General features: G+C 40.4%; 3 non-coding genes across 3 annotated transcripts; all 3 read left to right on the forward strand.

Annotated features, from left to right (window-relative positions):
- The first annotated feature begins 5,949 nt into the window (after positions 1-5,949).
- Positions 5,950-6,031, forward strand: TRNAS-AGA. Its single transcript has one exon. It is a non-coding gene; the product is annotated as a tRNA-Ser (tRNA).
- A 622-nt stretch (positions 6,032-6,653) lies between these two features.
- TRNAD-GUC lies at positions 6,654-6,725 on the forward strand. The gene has a single exon. It is a non-coding gene; the product is annotated as a tRNA-Asp (tRNA).
- Positions 6,726-19,755: 13,030 nt separating this feature from the next.
- On the forward strand, positions 19,756-19,838 carry TRNAS-AGA. The gene has a single exon. It is a non-coding gene; the product is annotated as a tRNA-Ser (tRNA).
- Positions 19,839-20,689: the final 851 nt, after the last annotated feature.

Consider the following 20,689-nt stretch of genomic DNA (forward strand, 5'->3'; position numbering starts at 1 on the left):
ACGAGAGAGCCCCGCCCCGCCCCGCACGCCAGCGCCGGGCGGGCACACTGGACCAGCGTTCCCAGAACACTCCGCGACGAGGTTCCTGAACTTCATTTCCCAGAGGCTTTAGCTAACGTTTCGCGTTCGTCCTGCGCAGGGCCGCGCATTTTCGCCGCCAGTGATTTGTTCCTGACTGTTTCAGGTATGCGTGTGCATCGTAAACTTGTCTGACTGAACTGATTTTAAGAAATACACGTCTACTGACCGGGCGCAGTGACTCACGTCTGTTATCTCAGCACTTTGGGAGGCCGAGCTGGGCGGATCACTAGGTCAGGAGTTCGAGACCCAGCCTGGCCAATATGGTGACACCCCCGTCTCTACTAAAATTACCAAAATTATGGTCGTGGCGCGTGGTGGCGCGCGCCTGTAGTCCCAGCTACTCGGGAGGCTGAGGCAGGAGAACGGTGTGAACCCGGGAGGCAGAGGTTGCAGTCAGTCGAGATCGCTCCACTGCGCTCCAGCCTGGGCCGCACAGCGAGACTCCGTCTCAAAGAAACAAAAAAGAAAAGAAAAAAAGAAATACACGTCTACACACAGTTTTTGTTTTTGTTTTTTTTTTTTTTTGAGATGGAGTCTCATTCTGTCACCCGGGCTGGAGTGCAGTGGCCAGATCTCAGCTCACTGCAAGCTCCGCCTCCCGGGTTCACGCCATTCTCCTGTCTCAGCCTCCCAGGTAGCTGGGACTACAGGCGCCTGCCACCTCGCCCGGCTAGTTTTTTGTATTTTAGTAGAGACGGGGTTTCACCGTGTTAGCCAGGATGGTCTCGATCTCCTGACCTCGTGATCCGCCCGTCTCGGCCTCCCAAAGTGCTGGGATTACAGGCTTGAGCCACCGCGCCCGGCCTACACACAGTTTTAAAACGCAAACAATCGTTACCTTTATTACATGTTCCACCTTATATTTTCTGTTCTACTCCTTTGTCGTTTTGAAAATACTGGTAGTTACCTGTTAAAATTGTTTTCACGACCCTCAATTGAGTGGCGACCAACTTTGTTTATTTATTTATTTATTTTGAGATGGAGTCTAGCTCCGTTGCTCAGGCTGGAGTGCAATGGCACGATCTCGGCCCAGTGCAACCTCCACCTCTCGGGTTCAAGTGATTCTCCTGCCTGAGCCTCCCGAGTAGCTGGGATTACAGGCATGCACCACCATCCCCGGCTAATTTTTGTATTTTTAGTAGAGGCGGGGTTTCACCATATTGGCCAGGCTGGTCTCGAACTCCTGACTTCAAGTGATCCGCCCGCCTCGGCCTCCCAAAGTGCTGGGATTGCGGGCGTGAGCAACTGCGCCCGGCCCCAACATGTTTTTCTAATGCTTAAGGAAACCCGGAGATGATATTACCATGTTTTGCCCCTTAGTAAAGCATTTTATATGCCTGTGTCAGCCAGCACATAGCTGCTTATAGCCCAAGGCCAGTCTGTCACTGTGTCCTTGGCAGAAAAAAAGAATCCAACAAATCGGTAGGTTTTTATATTTAAGACATGGCACTTGCATTTTACTGTGCTGGTGTGCATTCCCAGCATTTGAATAAGGGGCCAAGGTCAAGTCTCTCAGACTGTCGGCTGACAAACATTAAACCTGGAAATCCTAACACTGAGTATATGAAAAACAATTATAGTCAAGGGAACATGATAGAGAAAGCTTCGGTCATCTTAGAGAATGCATATATTGTCATGAAGAGAACATTGGTTTAAAAAAAACAACAACAAATGTTTAAGAGAATGAAAAGACAAGGCACAGACTGGGAGAAAATATTTGCAAAATACATAACTGATAAAGGACTGATATCCAAAATATATAAGAACTCTTAAAACTCAACAATAAGGAAACAAACCGATTAAAAAAACAGCCCAAAGACCCTAACAGATGTCACCAAAGAAGATATACAGATGGCAAATAAGCATATGAAAAGATGCTGCACATCATATGTCCTCAGGAAAATGCAAATTAAAACAATGGGGTGCCACTATACACCTATCATAATGGCCAAAATCCAGGACCCTGACAATACCAAATGCTGGCAAGGATGTGGGGCAACAGGAACTTTAATTCATTGCTGGTGGGAATGCAAAACGTTAGAGCCATGTTGGAGGACAGTTTGACAATTTCTTACAAAACTAAACATGCTCTTACCATACGATCTGGTAATTGTGTTCCTTGGTATTTATGCAAAGGAATTGAAAATGTATGTCCACACGAAACATGCCCAAGAATGTTTATAGTAGCGTTGTTCATGATAGGCAAAACTTGGAAGCAGCCAAGATGTCCTTCAGTACATGAATGAATACATAAACTATGGTACATTCGGACAATGAAATATTCAGTAAGGAAAATAAAAGAGCTATCAAGCTACCAAAAAGGAAGAAGAACAGAAGACCATTAGTGCATATCGGTGAGTGAAAGAAGTCAATCTGGAAAAGTCTACATACTGTATAATTCCATCTATATAACATCCCTGAAAATGCTAATCTATGGAAACAGCAAAGATTTGTGGTTGCCAGGGGCTTAGGGGGAGGGAAAAAGGGAAGAATAAGTGATGTTCAGTGGATTTTAAGAGGGAAGAATAAGTGACGTTCAGTGGATTTTTAAGGCAGCGAAACTATTCTGTATGATATAGTGATGGTGGATACATGTTGTTATACATTTGTTAAAACCCATAGACTATACAGCACAAAAAGTGAACCGTAATATAAACTATGGTCTTTAGTTAATAATAATTTATCAACATTGGCTCATCAGTTGTAACAAATATACCACACTAATGCAAGATGTTAATAATAGAGAAACTGGGGGAGGAAGGGGGAAGGAAGGAGTATACTGAAACTCTACTTTCCACTCAATTTTTCTATAAACCTAAAACTGTTCCAAAAGTTTTCTATTAAATTTAAAATATAAGAATGTTAAATATGCTTATGGTAAGGTCTCAGAAGGAAATTAATGACATGCAGTTAGAAACTGAAGGAATGGTGATCTTGTTATAAAATGGGAGAGACTTGGCTGAATTGTATTCTACAGTTGGGTGGAAAACAGAATTTGTACATGATGAACTTGAATATTTAGCTGAGAATACTTCCAAGTAAAATGTGGAATGTGCAACCTGGTTAGTTATTGCTGCTTATGGTGAAACGCATGAGGAAATAAATAAACTGAGGAAGGAATTATTCAGCAAAAGGAACCAGCACTCATGATTTGGAAAACTTTTAGCCATACCTTATACAAATGAGACTTTCAATACATATTGAGGACACAGAAAGATATAATTTCTGTCTTCAGCGACTTCCCTATCTCTATATTGCCCAAAGTGGCCTCCAACTCCTGACTTCAAGCAATCCTCCCACCTCAGCCTCCCTAAATGATGGGGTTACAATCCATAAGCCACTGAACCCAGTCCTCAGAAACCTTTTGTGCTTAAGAAAACACTTCAGCAAAATACAAAGCAACTAGTGATATATTTGAACTAAAGTTACTAATCAACTGTTGGCTTGTTTGTTTTACTGTAACAATGACTAGGGACTGGCCACAGCTGCCATCTTGTTTGTTTTACTGGGCTGAAAACAAAAACATGGTAGAGAGTCAGGATTTAGTTGCAGGAAACAAAAGCTAGTCCAGTTTCTTCTTTAGCCCTGAATTGGAAACAAATCAAATGTCCTTCTATACTTAAAAAGGCAAATTGTCGATTTTTCTTCAAATACAAGGAATACCAAAGAAAATAAATTTTTTTCTACAAAGAAAAAAAAAATAGCTAGGCATGGTGGTACATGCTTCTATTCCTAGCTACTCTGGAGGCTGAGGCAGAAGGATGGCTTGTGCCCAAGAGTTCAGGTTACAGTAAGCTATGATGGTGCCACTGCACTCCAGTCTGTGTGACAGAGTAAGACCCTGATTCTAAATTTTAAAAAATTTTTTAAAACAGATTTTTGATATTTCTTTGGTATTTAACTGTATTCAAAGCTGGAGTTGCAAATGATTTCAGCAAAGAAATATGTATAAAGAAATGCTTCACAAAAATATGTCCACCAAATAAAAAGGATGTGATATGCATGAACTATGAACAACAATCTATAACACAACTTATATCTGTATGGACACCTCGCTACCCCATCAAACTGCTTCATGTCTATCCCCTCAAATTATGGTCTTCCATAAAACTAGTGAATTTCTTTTAGTCTTCTTTTGACCCTGTAGGGGTGACAGAATCTTTTCTCCGCTCTGGAGTTTGGTTATCTGAGTCTGAGAAATAAAGCTGCCAGTAGACAAATTAACAGAAGCGAAGGTATACACATTTATTATGCACATATGCACAGGGGTCCCAGAAAGTGTAAGTGAGACTCAAAGAAGGGGCAGATGATTGAAGCTTAAATAGGTCTTGGAGCTACATAAAGAAATAGGGGCTTGAAGGCTCCTGGAAGGTGATGGTGAGAAGTAATGTGAGGGTGAGGGCAGGAACTACTCTGGGAACAAAGCTTGTCTTATTACACAGATAAAGTCTCTCAAGTAGCAGCCCTCAGAATAGGTGGTGAAGAATTGAAGTCTGGCTCGGCGAGATGTCCTGGGCATGGAGACCTTTAGTTTTCTCTCCTGGGATCTGAGTTAATCTTCTCTGGTTTAGTACAGATTCCAGGAGAGGGTTCATGACAATCTCTTTCCTTCTGGAGGAACTTCCTTGAGTCAAATAAGGGAAACTTCAGTGAAAGCCCTTCCCTGCCATCCCGGAATGAAAGAGGATCAGGAGGCAGTGGGGCTGCGGAAGGTCAGAGAGACTTTGGTTCTGAGGTTCTGAGGTTGTTCAAAGTACTCAGCACTTTCAAGAGCCATATTTTGGGGTATCGTTTTCTGAGCCCTAACAAGGCTCCTCAGAAAATCTCTGTCTTTTCCATCCCGCTCTTCCTTCCTTTCTTCTTTTCCTCTTCCTCCTCTTCTTTCTCCTTCATCCTCTTATTTCTACCCCCTGTCCCTCCTTGCTTTCTTCTCCCTTCTGGTCACTTTCTTCTCTCCCTCTTCCTCCTTGTCCCTCTTCCTCATTTATCTACTTAGTCGACATGGTTTCTTAGCTTGCGATTGTTTCCCTCTTTTCTTAGATTAGTATATGGTTCCAAGAAGTAGATGAAAGCCAGTTACAATAATCTGTGCACCCGAAGGGCTCAGGAAAACTCCAGGACCGGCAGCTTTAGACTTCAATACCGAAGCACAAGAGAAAAAGAAAACATATTGCCTGGGTTAGATTTTGAGAGAAGGAGCGTCTGCCTTGGCCAAAAATCAAAGTAGGATCTTTCTTTTTGATAGGTAACCCGGTTCCATGGGAACTCATGAACCATCTATAAATTTCTTTCTTAAGCCAACTGGAGCGTGGAAGCGCATTGTGAAATGCAAAATGCCGTGCAAACGCGACCGGGTAGATACTTCCTTGGGTTGGTGTGAGCCTAGAGACTTAGGGACCTCATCAGAGCAAGAAAGTGCAAGTAGGGTTTTCTGCATCATTTTCTGGCCCTCCAGTTCAGACACAAATCAGAAGTTAGTGCCTTCTTGAAAGCCATTAGCATTCATCAAGGAGCCTCAGTGCGAGGAAGTTTCAAACAAAAACGAAATGTGTCAGGCCTAGATTTAGGGTGAGGGTCTGATTCCACCTCCTTGCGGGGTCGGTTTGGGTCTAGGTGAGAGAGGTACAGTGGTCTCTAGTTTTCCGGAAACGGTACTGCTGATAGGGCAAGGACTCCTTGCGGCGGCCCCAGAGAGGCTGGTTTGCCTTATCCAACTTGCACTTCACCTCAGAGTTTCTAATGTACTCGCAGACTCCAGTTTCTTGCGCAGGAAACCATTTTTACCGTTTTTTGTTCATTTGGCCCTTCCTTGTTAGTTAGCTGATGTAATTTCTGTTTAAAGACTTGAAGGGAAGGTCTTGTATTCATGTAGTCGTGGCCGAGTGGTTAAGGCGATGGACTAGAAATCCATTGGGATCTTCCCGCGCAGGTTCGAATCCTGCCGACTACGGGATGTTTTACTGAGGACAATGCAGCGAGGAACATTTGCTTTCAGTTTCGGAGTGAGGGAACTCCTAATAAAGCTACTGCGAGCCTCTTAACGCCGTCTGAAGTTTTGCCGACTATGGAATGTTTTACTCAGAACAGTTCAGCGAGGAAATACGATGTCATATTTGCTTTGAGTCTGGGCGAGGAAACTCGTGATAAAGCTTCTGCGTGCCACTTAACGCATCCTGAACTTTAAAAATACATCTGCAGATTCTTAATCTATTTTACCTCAGCGGAGTGCAGGTACTGGTCCCACCTCCGCTTTTCCTGTCTTTGAAACCAACGGACGCACCTTTCAAAATTTGCAACTCCTATGTTCGCTAGAGCTCAAACCATGGTTGAACATAGACGGAAACCAGTGCGCCACAAAGGAGGCTAGCGAGAGTTCTTTTTTAAAAGGGCCTCACAAAGCGTCCGAGGAATGAAGGAGGAACTGGAGAGGACTCGCAGTTGGGCGCAGACATGTTCGCTGAATTGCCTTGCGTATACTTGGTAGGGGGAAGTGTGACTACAGAGCAAAGAAATAAGAGAGAATAGTGAGTAACTTCACATGGATTTCCTAAGAACATTTTTTTCACGTCAGTTCCTCGTTAGTATAGTGGTGAGTATCCCCGCCTGTCACGCGGGAGACCGGGGTTCGATTCCCCGACGGGGAGGAGGCTTAAACTTTTACAAAAGCACACTTCTGGTAAACACAGTCTCTAGTCTTCTGGGTAAATGTTGGGTTCCCTCTGTCTTTATCAGAGTTCCTTCAAACCAACGAAATACTGATCGCAAGAACCTTAAGCTGTAGAAGTCATAAAGTTCTGTAATAGCAAGAAAATCTCCACTCTCCACTGTAATCTCCACCACAGTGGAGAAACCGGGTAGATGCCATCTTAACTGAGTGATTAAATCAGTATTGAGACGAATCTACATTCTGTACCTCTTTTATAGGATGTGCTCATGAGAGCACAACATCACTTTTGTGGTGGTATTGTCAAAAATATGTAATCTGAATCAGAAAACATCAGACAAACCCAGACTGAGGGAGATTTTCACAAAATAACTGACTTGTACGCCTCAAAAACTGCAATTACTTTTGCATCAACCTAGTAACAGGCAAGCGGGGAGGAAAAATAAATAAATAAATAAAGTTACTGAACACAAAGAAAGGCTGACTAAATAGTCCACATTATAGAAGATCTTAAAGATATGATAGCAACATATGATCTGGAATTTTTTTCTTGCTAGTAAAGGACATTATTGAAATAATTGGTGAAATCTGAATAAAGTCGATAGATTTTATGACATTATTTTATGAATGTTAATTCCTGATTGTATTAATTGTTCTATGGTTATAGAACAAAATGTCTTTGTTTTAAGAAAATTCACACCTATTTACAAAATACATATTTAAGGGTAAGGGGAGGTATGTGTCTTCAAACTGACTGTCAAATAGTTAAGAAATATACATGTTTGTATATATATGAGAGAGAGAAGGAAAAGAAAATATAGGAATATGCTTAATGTGCTAACATTGAGGCGATTGGGGTGAAGGGTGCTCAGGAATCCTCTGTATCATTCATGTACTGTGTCTGTCAGTCTAAAATAATTTCAGAATGGAAAGTTAAAAGAAGAGAAACCTAACAAAACTATAAATTAAAATACACTAATTAAGATTTAAAAGGTCAAATATACAATTTTGAACAATGCATATGACAGAGTGATGACTATATTAATGAATAGGAATTTAGAACTGATGAAGGAGTGGGATTCAAAATGTTATGAGTGAACAAGGAAATTCATAACATGTGACAAAAGCTAAATAAAGAGTGAATGCCTAAAACGACATTGTTTTGTAATTATTACATTTTGGAATATGAAAACAGTACTAAAATTCAAAACAGCAACAACAATATAAGATGGAAAGGTATGGCCAAATCCAAATCATTCTAAGCTCCCTTATAATAAGGTAGGAATTAGAAGTGTACCCAGTATATACCCTCGACCAATGCTGAATGGATGAATATGAAAAGCAGTATTTTTGTGAGCCATAGTCAAAGCCAACAGCATTGCTTCTTTAATGAAGGAATACTCTTCCAGCATATAACAGTCTATCTGATTTTGTTTTAAAAATAATTATTGGCCGGGCGCAGTGGCTCATGCCTGTAATCCAAGCACTTTGGGAGGCTGAGGCGGGTGGATCACCTGAGGTCAGGAGTTTGAGACCAGCCTGGCCAACCTGGTGAAACTCCGTCTCTACTAAAAATACAAAAATTAACTGGGCGTGGTGGTAGGCACCTGTAATCCCAGCTACTTGGAGGCTGAGACAGGAGAATCACTTGAACCCGGGAGGCGGAGGTTGCAGTGAGCCGAGATCGCAGCATTGCACTCCAGCCTGGGTGAAAGAGTGAGACGCTGTCTCAAAAAAAAAAAAAAAAAAGAAAGAACAATAATTATTAACATTTTGTCATGAAATTTTGGCCATCAAATTTAAAAGTTAATATCATTGTGCAGCACTTTCAGCCAATAGATTCTTTTTTTTATTAACACTATTGCACAGTAGAGTGATTGATGCCCTATCCTTTTCACCTAACATTGAATCTCATTTGTCTCTGTTACTGCCTCTTTAATCTATTACTTATTTTTTAATCTAGAAGAAAAATGATTCATTGTTGATGAGATCTATAAAGCAACTAGTTTTTTTTGTTTGTTTCTGGGTTTTTTTTTTTTTTCTTTGAGACAAAGTCTCGCTCTGTCGCCCAGGCTGCTGTCACCCAGGCTGGAGAGCAATGGCACAATCTTGGTTCACCACAACTCCGCCTACCAGATTCAAGTCATTCTCCTGGCTCAGCCTCCCGAGTGGCTGGGATTACAGGCGCGTCTTTTGAGTAGACACAGGGTTTCACCATGTTGACCAGGCTGGTCTTGAAGTCCTGACCTCGTGATCCACCCGCCTCGGCCTCCCAAAGTGCTGGGATTGCAGGTGTGGGCCACCACGCCCAACTTAAAGCAACTGTTTGAAAGCACTGATGAGCTGTCAACCCAGGCAAGGCTTGAGAAACTACAATCCTTGAAAGAAGGGAGCACATGATATGAGTTTGCACATTCGAAAGTGCTTTCCTCCCAAAGGTGTGTTCTGTATTGCACCATTGTGGAATGGATCTCATGTGGAAAGACGCAGTTGTACTGCATTAAGGAGACACTGGTCCGAGTTTGGGGCTACCAAAGTGCATAGAACTTGATGGTCAAAATTCAAGTGATGAGGGAACCACAGAGAAAGATCTCAAATTTGTATTATAAATTCTCTTTATATTACTGGCTAATTCCTAAGTTGTACCTACACAGGAAGATGTTCCAATACAGGAAAGAGCAACTGTAGGGCTAATGATCTATAGAGATCCAGCAGCTGCATGGTTCTAGGGAGACAGAGGTTGATGTTCATGCTTCTCCCAGTTGGAGCCCCATTGGTAAAATGGCTGTTGTTTTGCGACTTCAGAAATACTAACCCTTAGCGCTAAGTGATAAACCTTTAAAGTAAGGACCACATGAAAGGAGTAAGGCTATGCCTTCACAGCAAGGAAAAACTAAACTAGACAAATTGTAACAAAGCTTCAGTCTTTGTTGTATTCCAGAAAAACTACCAGAAGACTCTGAAAGTTTGGAAATAAAGCAGTTTGTGTCCTACACTCTACAGGTCAGAGAAGAAAACACAATAGAAATTTTAAAATATTTTAAGCTGAAAGATAATGAAAATAAGACGTATCATAATTTGTCTCTATAAGCATCTAAAGCTGTTTATAGAGAACAACTTTTACTTTTAACTACATGTATTACAACAATAGAAAGGTTGAAAATCAGTGATCTAACTCAAGAGACTATAAAAAGCCAGCAATTTAAATGCAAAAAGTACAAGGAGCTATTAAAAATAAGTGCAGAAATCAATAAAATGGAAAGCAAACATACATCACAGAAAATCAACAAAGTAAAAGTTTGGTTCTTTGAAAAGATTGATAAGACTGATTTTAAAAAGAGGGTAAGATAACACATGAATACTAGCATTGGGAATGAAACAGATTATATGTATGTGTATACACATACGCACACACACACACACATATATATATCCTAAAGATATTTTAAAAACAAGAAAGAGGTATTATAAATGTATTTATGTCAATATACGTGAAACATTTGATGAAATAGATACATTCCTTGAAAAACACAATATGGCCGGGTGCAGTGGATCACGCCTGTAATCCCAGCACTTCAGGAGGCCAAGGCAGGTGGATCACCTGAGGTCAGGAGTTTGAGACCAGCCTGGCCAATATGGTGAAACCCACTCTCTACTAAAAATACAAAAATTAGCTGGGTGTGGTGGCACATGCCTGTAATCCCAGCTACTCGGGAGGCTGAGGCACAAGAATTGCTTGAACCTAGGAGGTGGGGGTTGCAGTGAGCCAAGATTGTGCCACTTCACTCCAGCCTGTGCCACACAGTGAGACTCCAGCTCAAAAGAAAAAAGAAAAAAAGACAAACAATATGCCACAACTGACACAAAAAGCAATAGGAAATCTTTATTGTCCTATACTTATTGGAAAAATTAAATCCATAATTTAAAGAGCCACCCATATATACCTCCAGGTGTAGGTAGATTCACTTGTGAATTCCCACATACAAATAAGAGATAAATAATATCAGTCTTTCAGAAAGCCATTCAGAGAACTGAAAAAGAGAAAACATTGTTCAGCTAATTTAACTACACAGACATAATTCTGAAACCAAAACTCAAAAAGAGAGTACAAGAACAGAATATTACATGCCAATATTTCTTTTAAACATAGACTCAACTTTTAACCAAAATATCAGCAAAGTAAATAAAGCATATTATTTTAAAAGTCAAAACATTATGTTCAAATGAGATTTACTCTAGAAATGGAAATTTGGTTTAACCTTTTAAAATGTAATTTACCACATTAATAGAATAAATATAAAAACCAAATTTTCATCTAAGTAGACATAGAATAAGCGTTTGATGAAATTCAATAATTCATGATTTAAAACTCTCAAATGAGAATAAAGGGGCATTTCATTAGTCTAATAAAGCTGAACTACAAAACACCTACAATGAACCTGAGTTTGGGAACATGACAAGAATGCCCACGATTATCACTTCTATTCAATACTATGGTGGCAATAGTAGCTACTGCAGTAAAATAAGAAAAATAAATGATTGATATTAATATTGGGAAATAAATACAGCCTTCATTATTTGAAGATAACTTGATTATGAGTGTACAAAACTGAGAAGAATCTAAAAAATGATTGGAATTAGTAAGTAAGTTTAGCATGGTACTGACTTCATGGTCAATATATAAAATATCAAATATACTCCCATATACTAGCAACAAACAAACGAAAAATGAAATTTTAAAAGGTCAATTTTTGAGGATGAATGCGGTAGCTCCGACCTGTAATCCCAGCACTTTGGGAGGTGGAGGCAGGAAAGTCTCTTGAGCCCAGGAGTTTGAGACTAGACAATATAGTGAGAGCCTATCTCTACAAAAACATTGTTTAAAAAAATTAGCCAGGCGTGGTGCACACTTGTGGTCTCAGCTACTTGGGAGGCTGAGGTAAGATGATCGCTTGAACCTGGAAGGTCAAGGGTGCAGTACACCATGATCATGCCACTACACTCCAGCGTGGGTGACAAAATGAGACACTGTTTCACTAAACAGTAACAAAGATTCCATTTACAACAGCATTAATAAATGTAAAAAAGGTGTGCAAAAAACTATAATAAAAACTAAAAAACATTACTGGGATAAATTAAAGAAGACCTAAATAAGTGAAGTGATATATCAGGTTTACATTTTGGAAAATTTGATATTGTTAGGATATTAATTTTCCCTAAATTGATCAATATATTCAATGAAATCCCAATCAAAATCCCAGCATGTATTTGTGGAAATTAACTATATTTTTGTAAATGCAAAGGAATTTGAAAAATCATGTCTATATTGTAGAAGATTAGCTAAGCTTGAAAATTTATGCTGCCAATTTACAAAATAGGTTATAGGTCAATTCAGTCAAGTAAGAATGATCTTTATAATCAGTCAAGTAAGAATGACCTTGACTCCTATGTCACATTATAAACAAAATTATTTTATTATATAATAGACATCAATGTGATAAAAAAAAAGATACAATTTCTAGAATAAAACACAGTAGAATGTCTTCATGAACTTGGGCTAGGCAAAGATTTCTCAAACAGTACATAAGGAACATAAATCATAAAATAAGATGTGTTGGGCTTATTTTAAATAAGGGATGTATTGGCTGCAAAAGACAGCATTAAAAGAGTGAAAACACAGCCAAGAAATGGAGAAGGCATTTGCAATATCTGTATCTATATCTATATTTATATCTATATCTGAAGCCATCAAATTATTAATATCTAGATTGATATCCTATATCGCCGAGGCTGATCTCTAACTCCTGGGCTCAAGTGATCCACCCACCTCAGCCTCCCAAACTGCTGGGATTACAAGCAGGAACCACTGCACCAGACCCAATCTGGTTGGTTTGTTTGTTTTTGAGACAGAGTCTCACCCTGTCGCCAGAGCTGGAGTGCAATGGTGTGATCTCGGCTCACTGCAACCTCCACCTCCCAGGTTCAAGCAATTCTCCTGCCTCAGCCTCTGGAGTAGCTGGGATTACAGGCGTATACCACCACACCCGGCTAATTTTTGTATTTTTAGTAGAGACGGGGTTTCACCATCTTGGCCAGGCTGGTCTCGAACTCCTGACCTCAAATGATCTCCCTACCTCGGCCTCCCAAAGTGCTGGGATTACAGGCGTGTGCCATATTCCAATCACTGTCCACAACTCTTTCACTTTTTTTTTTTTTTTTTTTTTTTTTTTTTTTTTTTTTTTTTTTTGTTGAGACGGAGTCTCACTCTGTCGCCAGGCTAGAGTGCAGTGGTGTGATCTCAGCTCACTGCAACCTCTGCCTCCCGGGTTCAAGCTGTTCTTGTACCTCAGCCTCCCAAGTAGCTGGGACTACAGGCACACGCCAGCACGCCCACCTAATTTTTGTATTTTTAGGAGAGACCATGCTGGCCAGGATGGTCTCAATCTCTTGATCTCCTGATCTGCCTGCCTCGGCCTCACAAAGTGCAGGGATTACAGGCATGAGCCACCGTCCCCGGCCGCACCCAGCTAATATTTTGTATTTTCAGTAGAGACAGGGTTTCACCATGTTGACCAGGCTGGTCTCGAACTTCTGACCTCAGGTGATCCGCCCGCCTTGGCCTCCCAAAGTGCTGAGATTACAGGCATGAGCCACCGCGCCCAGCCCAACTTTTAATTTTTAATTTTCACTTGTTTGTTTTTAATATACAGATACATTTGAATTTTTGTATCTTGACCATGAAACCAGCTACCATGCTAATTCTTTTATTAATTCCAACTTTCAGATTTTTCATTTTACTTTAGCCTCAAGAAAACCCTTTATTGGCTGGGCACGGTGGATCATGCCTGTAATCCCAGCACCTTGGGAGGCTGAGGTGGGTGGATTACCTGAGGTGAGGAGTTCAAGACCAGCCTGGACAACATAGTGAAACCCCGTCTCTACCAAAAATACAAAAATTAGCTGGGTGTGGTGGCGGGCCCCTGTAATCCCAGTTACTCAGGAGGGTGAGGCAGAAGTAATCCCTTGAAACCGGGAGGCAGCGGCTGCAGTAAGCCGAGACCATGCCACTGCACTCCAGCCTGGATGACAGAGCAAGACCCTGTCTCAAACAAACAGACAAACAAAACCTTTATTATGTCTTGTAATACACATCTGTTAATGACATATTGTCTCAACTTTTGTTTGACTTAAATTATCTTTATTTTTCACCAGTCAGATCGGATTAGGGCACCTTAATGGTCTCATTCAAACTCAATCACTTATTTAAAGGTTCCATCTCCACATCCGGCCATATTCTGAGGTACTGGAGGTTAGGACTTCAACAGGTAAATTTTGAGGGGACACAATTCAGCCTATAACACCTTCAGACAAAACAGGCAAACACTATGCAAAAATGGCTTCATTGCTGAAATCTTAAAACGTTAAGGAAGATCTAATATACACATACTCTTTCAGAAAATAGAAAAAATGAAAACTCTTCACAATTCATTTTATAGGGCCAGCATAATCTTCATACTAAAACCTGACAAGGAATTACTAAAGAAGAAATTACGGCCGGGCGCGGTGGCTCAAGCCTGTAATCCCAGCACTTTGGGAGGCCGAGATGGGTGGATCACGAGGTCAGGAGATTGAGACCATCCTGGCTAACACGGTGAAACCCCGTCTCTACTAAAAAATACTAAAAAACTAGCCGGGCGAGGTGGCGGGCGCCTGTAGTCCCAGCTACTCGGGAGGCTGAGGCAGGAGAATGGCGTAAACCCGGGAGGCGGAGCTTGCAGTGAGCTGAGATCCGGCCACTTCACTCCAGCCTGGGCGACAGAGCAAGACTCCGTCTCAAAAAAAAAAAAGAAATTACAAGTCAATCTTTGTGTTAAACATTCTAGATATAAAACCACTAAACACAGTAAGAGCAATCAGACCCAGTAATATGCAGAAAGAACAGTCAAATGTTAAGCTGTAATGTGTGTTTCAGTAACATGAATTATTTTAATATAAAAAAACACTTTAAATTTACCACAAAGTGAAAAAAAAAAACAAATAATCTTATCAGTAGATGCAGTAAAAGTATTTGACAAAATTCAACACTACATTGGTTTAAAAAAAAGGGCAGTCTATGTATGGAAAGGAAATTTCTTAATCCTAGAATGCATATATACAAAATCCTACAATTTAATATCCTAATTTGCAGGGTACAAAAACCAATATTCACATATATGTTGTATTCATATATACTTTGAAAAAATAGACAATACATTTTTAAAATGTGATTTACAATATCAAGAACACTATCAATATCCTAATAATAAATACAATAATAAATATAATAAAAATATGTAACAGTGGTACATTAATAGCTACAAATCACTGTGCACAGAATTTTTAAAATATCAAAATAAATGAAGGGATATAACATATTCATTGATTGAAAGGCTCAGATTCAATGTAATCAAAATAAAATATTGAAACAGGACTTTTGGTAGAATTGACAAGTTGTTTCTAAAATACATGTGCAACTGGAAAGGACCTAGAATCACCAAGGAAATCTTGCAGAGGAAGAGCAAATCTGAAGACTTTCACTACCACATAATGAGATTTCTCTTATTTTAAAGATACACTGATTAAAAAAGTGTTACTGACATAAAGATAGAGACAAATGAAACAAAATGAATCTACCTTTGTAAAACCATATAAAATGCAATTCAATCAGGGAAAGAGATAGATTTTTCCAAAGGTGGTGCTGAATCAAGTGGATATACAAAGGAAGACAATGTGGGCACTGACGTCTTCCTTAAATTATTCCCTAAAAATATTCAAGATGAATTAAAGATCCAAATGTTCAAGTTAAAACAATAAAATTATAAAGGAAAACAATGAACTATCTTCATGAACTTTGGGTTGGCAAATACTTCCTGTTTAATAAGCACCAAAAGCAATAACTATAAAAGAAACAGATTGATAAATTGACCTTCTTTTAGACTTCAGAACTTCAGTCATCCAAAGACATCATCAACAATGTGAAAAGGCAAAGCACAGAGTAGAAGAAGATATTTGTAATACATATTTATGACAAAGGATCCATGTCTGGTCTGATGGTTAATACTGAGTGTCAATTCGACTGGATTGAAGGATGCAATATTGATCCTGGGTGTGTCTGTAAGGGTGTTGCCAAAGGAGATTAACATTTGAGTCAGTGGGCTGGGGAAGGCAGACCCACCCTTAATTGGGTGGGCACCATCTAATTAGCCACCAGCGAATATAAAGCAGGCGGAAAAACTTGAAGGGACAAGATGGGCCTAGCCTCTCAGCCCACATCATTCTCCCGTGCTGGATGCTTCCTGCCCTGGAACATGTGAAAATGGACTAATATACTGGTCTATTACACTGGGTCCTCTTTCAAGGGCAGTGAAAGTTCCCCCTCAGTGCAATACTGACATTATTTTTAATCCTCTGGGAAGGCCCTCTATTTTGGCAGAACAATTCAGCTTCAACATCTGTACAGGGTGTAGTAGATTGGCAGTAACCATTCATTTCCATCTCCTTCAAGTGAGCCTTCCTGAACTAGAGGTTAGAAAGAACATTTCCCCAACTCTTGCAGTTAGGGTTCTGGGTGTGATTTACGCTTTGCCTCAGGATTTTCAAATATGGAAATAAGGAGACTTCTGTTTCTGTTATTCTGTGCGCACAAGCATTGTCATGGACTCATTGGGGTTTTCTGCAGAGGAATGCAACATAAAGAGCATCACTTTGTTCGTTCACATCTGGGAGGCATGCTGTGCTCTGCAACATGTGATTCTCAAAGTATGGTTCCCAGACCAACAGCAACAGAATTTGGCAATTTGTTTAGAAATGTAAATTGCTTTCTGATTGCTCTGTGTTTTCTTTGAGCCTGTATTTGTCTATTTGGCATCCATTGATCCATTCGGCATCATTGATCAGAGGGGTCAAACTATAGCCAAAGTTATTTATATCTCCCGCTATCCAGAGCCCATACTTTGAATGACCTCCTTTACCTAACTCTCACACACTAAGCCAATATTTCCCCTGGGGTAAATCAACCAAGGGCCAAATATCAGACAACCAGGGACAGCCTCTATATCCAAACCTGCCAGAATTATTCAAACTAGCCAATTCTAAACTGTTTACCCTGATCTGCCCTGCTTTTCCCATGGAAACCCCAATAAAGACTTTAATTTATGCCTTCCTTTTCACTCCTTTCAGCCTCCTGGGTGACACTGGTACTTCTCAATGTGGCCCTGCATGGTGTGCTGCGCTTCTCACTTCTAGATAAACTGTGAATAACATTATAATTTTCTTTGAATGGCATTGACCTTTCTGTGTCTTCACTCCATCATCTTTATAAATTAAGGCCTGGGCATGAATCACTGACAGACTTGCCTGAAATGAACAATTCTAGTGGAAGCATCTTGATTTTCTACTTTCTTGATTGTGGGAACAACAGCCTCGATGGAGACTATTTCCTTGAGGTTATTTTGGGAACAATTCCTGCAGAATCAAATTAGAATTCATACCTTCCTCCATCCTCTCTTCTAACATTTTGTAAGCCTCTATATTCTTTATTAATCCCCTTTTATTTAAAATAGCTTGAGAGGTTTTGATTCTTAGGCACATTTTTTTTTTTTAATTTAATTTGGCCAGGCACCATGGCTCATGCTTATAATCTCAGCACTTAGGGAGGCTGAGGCAGATGGATCACCTGAGGTCAGGAATTTGAGACCAGCCTGGCCAATATGGCGAAACCTCGTCTCTACTAAAAATACAAAAATTAGCTGGGCCTGGTGGCGTGTGCCTGTAATCCCAGTTACTTGTAGGGCTGAGGCAGAAGAATCCTTTGAAGCTAGGAGGCGGAGACCGCGCCATTGCACTCTAGCCTGGGCAACAGAGTGAGACTCCATCTCAAAAATAAATAAATAAATAAATAAATAAATAAATTTAATTAATTTTTTTTGTAGAGACGGGGGTCTTGCTTCGTTGCCCAGGCTGTTGCCCAGGTTGGTCTTGGACGCCTGGCCTCAGGTGATCCTCCCACCTTGGCCTGCCAAAGTGCTGGGATTACATATGTAAGCCACCACACCTTGCCTAAGTAAATTTTTAATTGACCTATAACACAATGTTGATGCAGAAAAGTATATAAACCATAATTACACAGCTCAAGAAATTTTCACAAAGTGAACACGCCTATGAACCCAGAACTCAGACTGAAAAATAGAACCATTCCTACGATCTGCAACAAGTCTCTTCATGGCCTTTCTCTGTGTAACCACCTTCAACAATCACCTTCCTGATTTCTAACACCACAGCTTTGTTTAGCTTGTTTTGAGCTACAGTGTATATAAACAAAAGCATGTATGCCTTTGTGTATGGCATCATTTCAATATTATGTTTATGAAATCCTTCCAATTTGTGTGTAATTGAAAATTCTTTATTCTTATTGCTCTACTGTTCCTTTGTATGAAAAACAACTATTTATCTTTTCTATTGTTGATGGACTTTGGACTGTTTTCAGTTTGGAACTAATAGGTCTAGAATAGTTTTGTTTCCTACAAGTGAACCCTGATTCATTTGTTTTACATGAATCTATTCTGTCATGCTTTGGTCTACACATACAAATGAGGAAAAAAAAAAAAGATTGAAGCCATCATAAGTCTCTGTTCATTGTATTCTAAGCAAAACAAGAATTGATTCAATAAATTCAGTTCATATTAATATCAATCACAGCAAGTTTCCTTTTGTGCTGATTTAAGCATGAAAAGTCTGTTATTTCTTTAGTACTTAACTCTCTTCAAACTAGAGTTCTAAAGGAATCTAATTAAAATGTTATATGCCTGTTAAAATGTGTAGACCAAATAAAAGGGACATTGATATGACTGTGGAAACACCTTCTATCACAACTTACATTTTCCTTTAAATTTGTATTTAGTCATTTCATAACTTGACACGATTTTTAAAGGTTTATGTGACTGATACTCATTTTAACAAGAAAGTTTAAATAACAGACTCCTCAGTTAAATATGGAATCTGGTTCTCTTACTCCAAACTCAGCTTAATACTCCCCTCAGAGCAGACTCCCTTTCGTTAAACCATGGGATTTCTTATAGTTGATTTTATTAATATTTCCATAGCAAAGCAATATTTCTTCACTCCCCCTTACCCTGCCTTCACTCTTCTCTTCACCCCTCTCCTCTTCTCCGTTCAGATGTCACAATTGACCCCTCTGTCATCGTTCTCTTCTCCTCCTCTGCCCACTCTCCCTTTTCTCCTCTTCCTCTACCTCTGTTTCTTCTTTAGAAAATTAGATTAAGACTCTCTAAGCGGCGTAGACAAAATCACTCTCAGGTCTTAGGAAAACACTGTTATTGAGATATTAAGGTCAAAATGTACAAGGGAGAAAAAGAAAATCTGCTGAATTGACTAAATTTAGAGCAACGGGGGAAGCCCCTTTGTCCGCCAAAACTCAAACCAGATTCTGAGCCTAAAAGACTTAACAATGTCACAACGAAGTGACACAGAGGAGACTTTTCTACATAATTTTTCGCTCCCTCCACCTAAGACACAAATCAGCGGAAGCGATTCCGTGCCTGGAATTCCCCTACGAACACCATAATTCACCGAGGAGCTTTGGGCTCCGGGAAGTCCGAACATCCCGGATTAGAGGAGAGTTGGCCATGACTCCCCGTCGGTACCGGCTAGGTTTGGTACCAGCTAGGTTTGGTACCAGCTATGGCGAGCACAGAAGCCTGGCGGGTCCTGGGGCAGGCAGGCGCTCGCCGGATGTTATTCGACTGACTGGATATTTGCTGGAAACGTTAATGCTTATGCGATGAGGACTCTCTAATTGCAGTGCTCTCAATTACCAAAGATCTTCTGACTTCCTTTCCTAGAATTCTCATTTCACCTTAGCATTTCCAAAAAAACTCACCAAAGACAAATGTTTGCACACATCACCTGACACGTGATTTCACCAATATATCCAAGTCAGAGGTTTCACAGCTGTAGTCGTGGCCGAGTGGTTAAGGCGATGGACTAGAAATCCATTGGGGTCTTCCCCGCGCAGGTTCGAATCCTGCCGACTACGGAATGCTTTTTTTGCTCCAAGTGAGCTAACTTAATCAACCCATCGGTTTGACAGTGTGAAATTACCTAACAAGGAAATCCTTACCACCCATTTCCTACCACAAGGGTGCAAACTTCTTGACTGTCCTGATGCCTCGCTCATTCAAACCTCTACCGCCACTGGGTTCCCATCGTGCCGGGGATCCCGACATGAATTCTTATTTGTCTAAAAGTAAGCAATATTTTCTATAAGCAAAACGCAGGTCTTGGCGATGCTGCCTCACTTCCTGTCTTCGAACCCCGTGCCTCGAATTTTCCTCATGGAATTGCGCCAGTGAAGAAAACAAAAAAAGGTATCTCTTATCTTTGTGTTCACAAATATGCCTCACTTGGAAAAGTAGGGCTGGGCGCAGTGGCTTACGCCTGTAATCCCAGCACTTTGGGAGGTCGAGGCGGGCGGATCGCTTAAGGCCAGTTCAAGGCCAGCCTGGCCAACATGGCGAAACCCCGTCTCCACTAAAAATACAAAACTTAGCCAGGCATGGTGGCGCGCGCCTGTAATCCCAGCTACTAGGGAGACTAAGGCAGGAGAATCACTTGAACCCGGGAGGTGGAGGTTACAGTGAGCCAAGGTCGCACCACTGCACTCCAGCCTGGACAACATAGAGACTCTGTCATAGACATAACGTAGAGACAACATTGAAACTCTGTCTCAAAAAGGAAAAAAAAAAAAAAAAAAAAAAAAAGGTAGGTCAGCCCCCTCAATTTGAATTTGTCTGATATTTCCTCTGAGTTATATTCAGGTTATTTTGGCAGGAATACCACAGAAGTGAAGCGAGGTCTTTTACCGTTCTTCAAATCCAGAGGCACATG

The sequence above is a fragment of the Rhinopithecus roxellana genome, chromosome 4 (assembly GCF_007565055.1).
Source record: "Rhinopithecus roxellana isolate Shanxi Qingling chromosome 4, ASM756505v1, whole genome shotgun sequence".
Lineage (NCBI taxonomy): Eukaryota > Metazoa > Chordata > Mammalia > Primates > Cercopithecidae > Rhinopithecus > Rhinopithecus roxellana.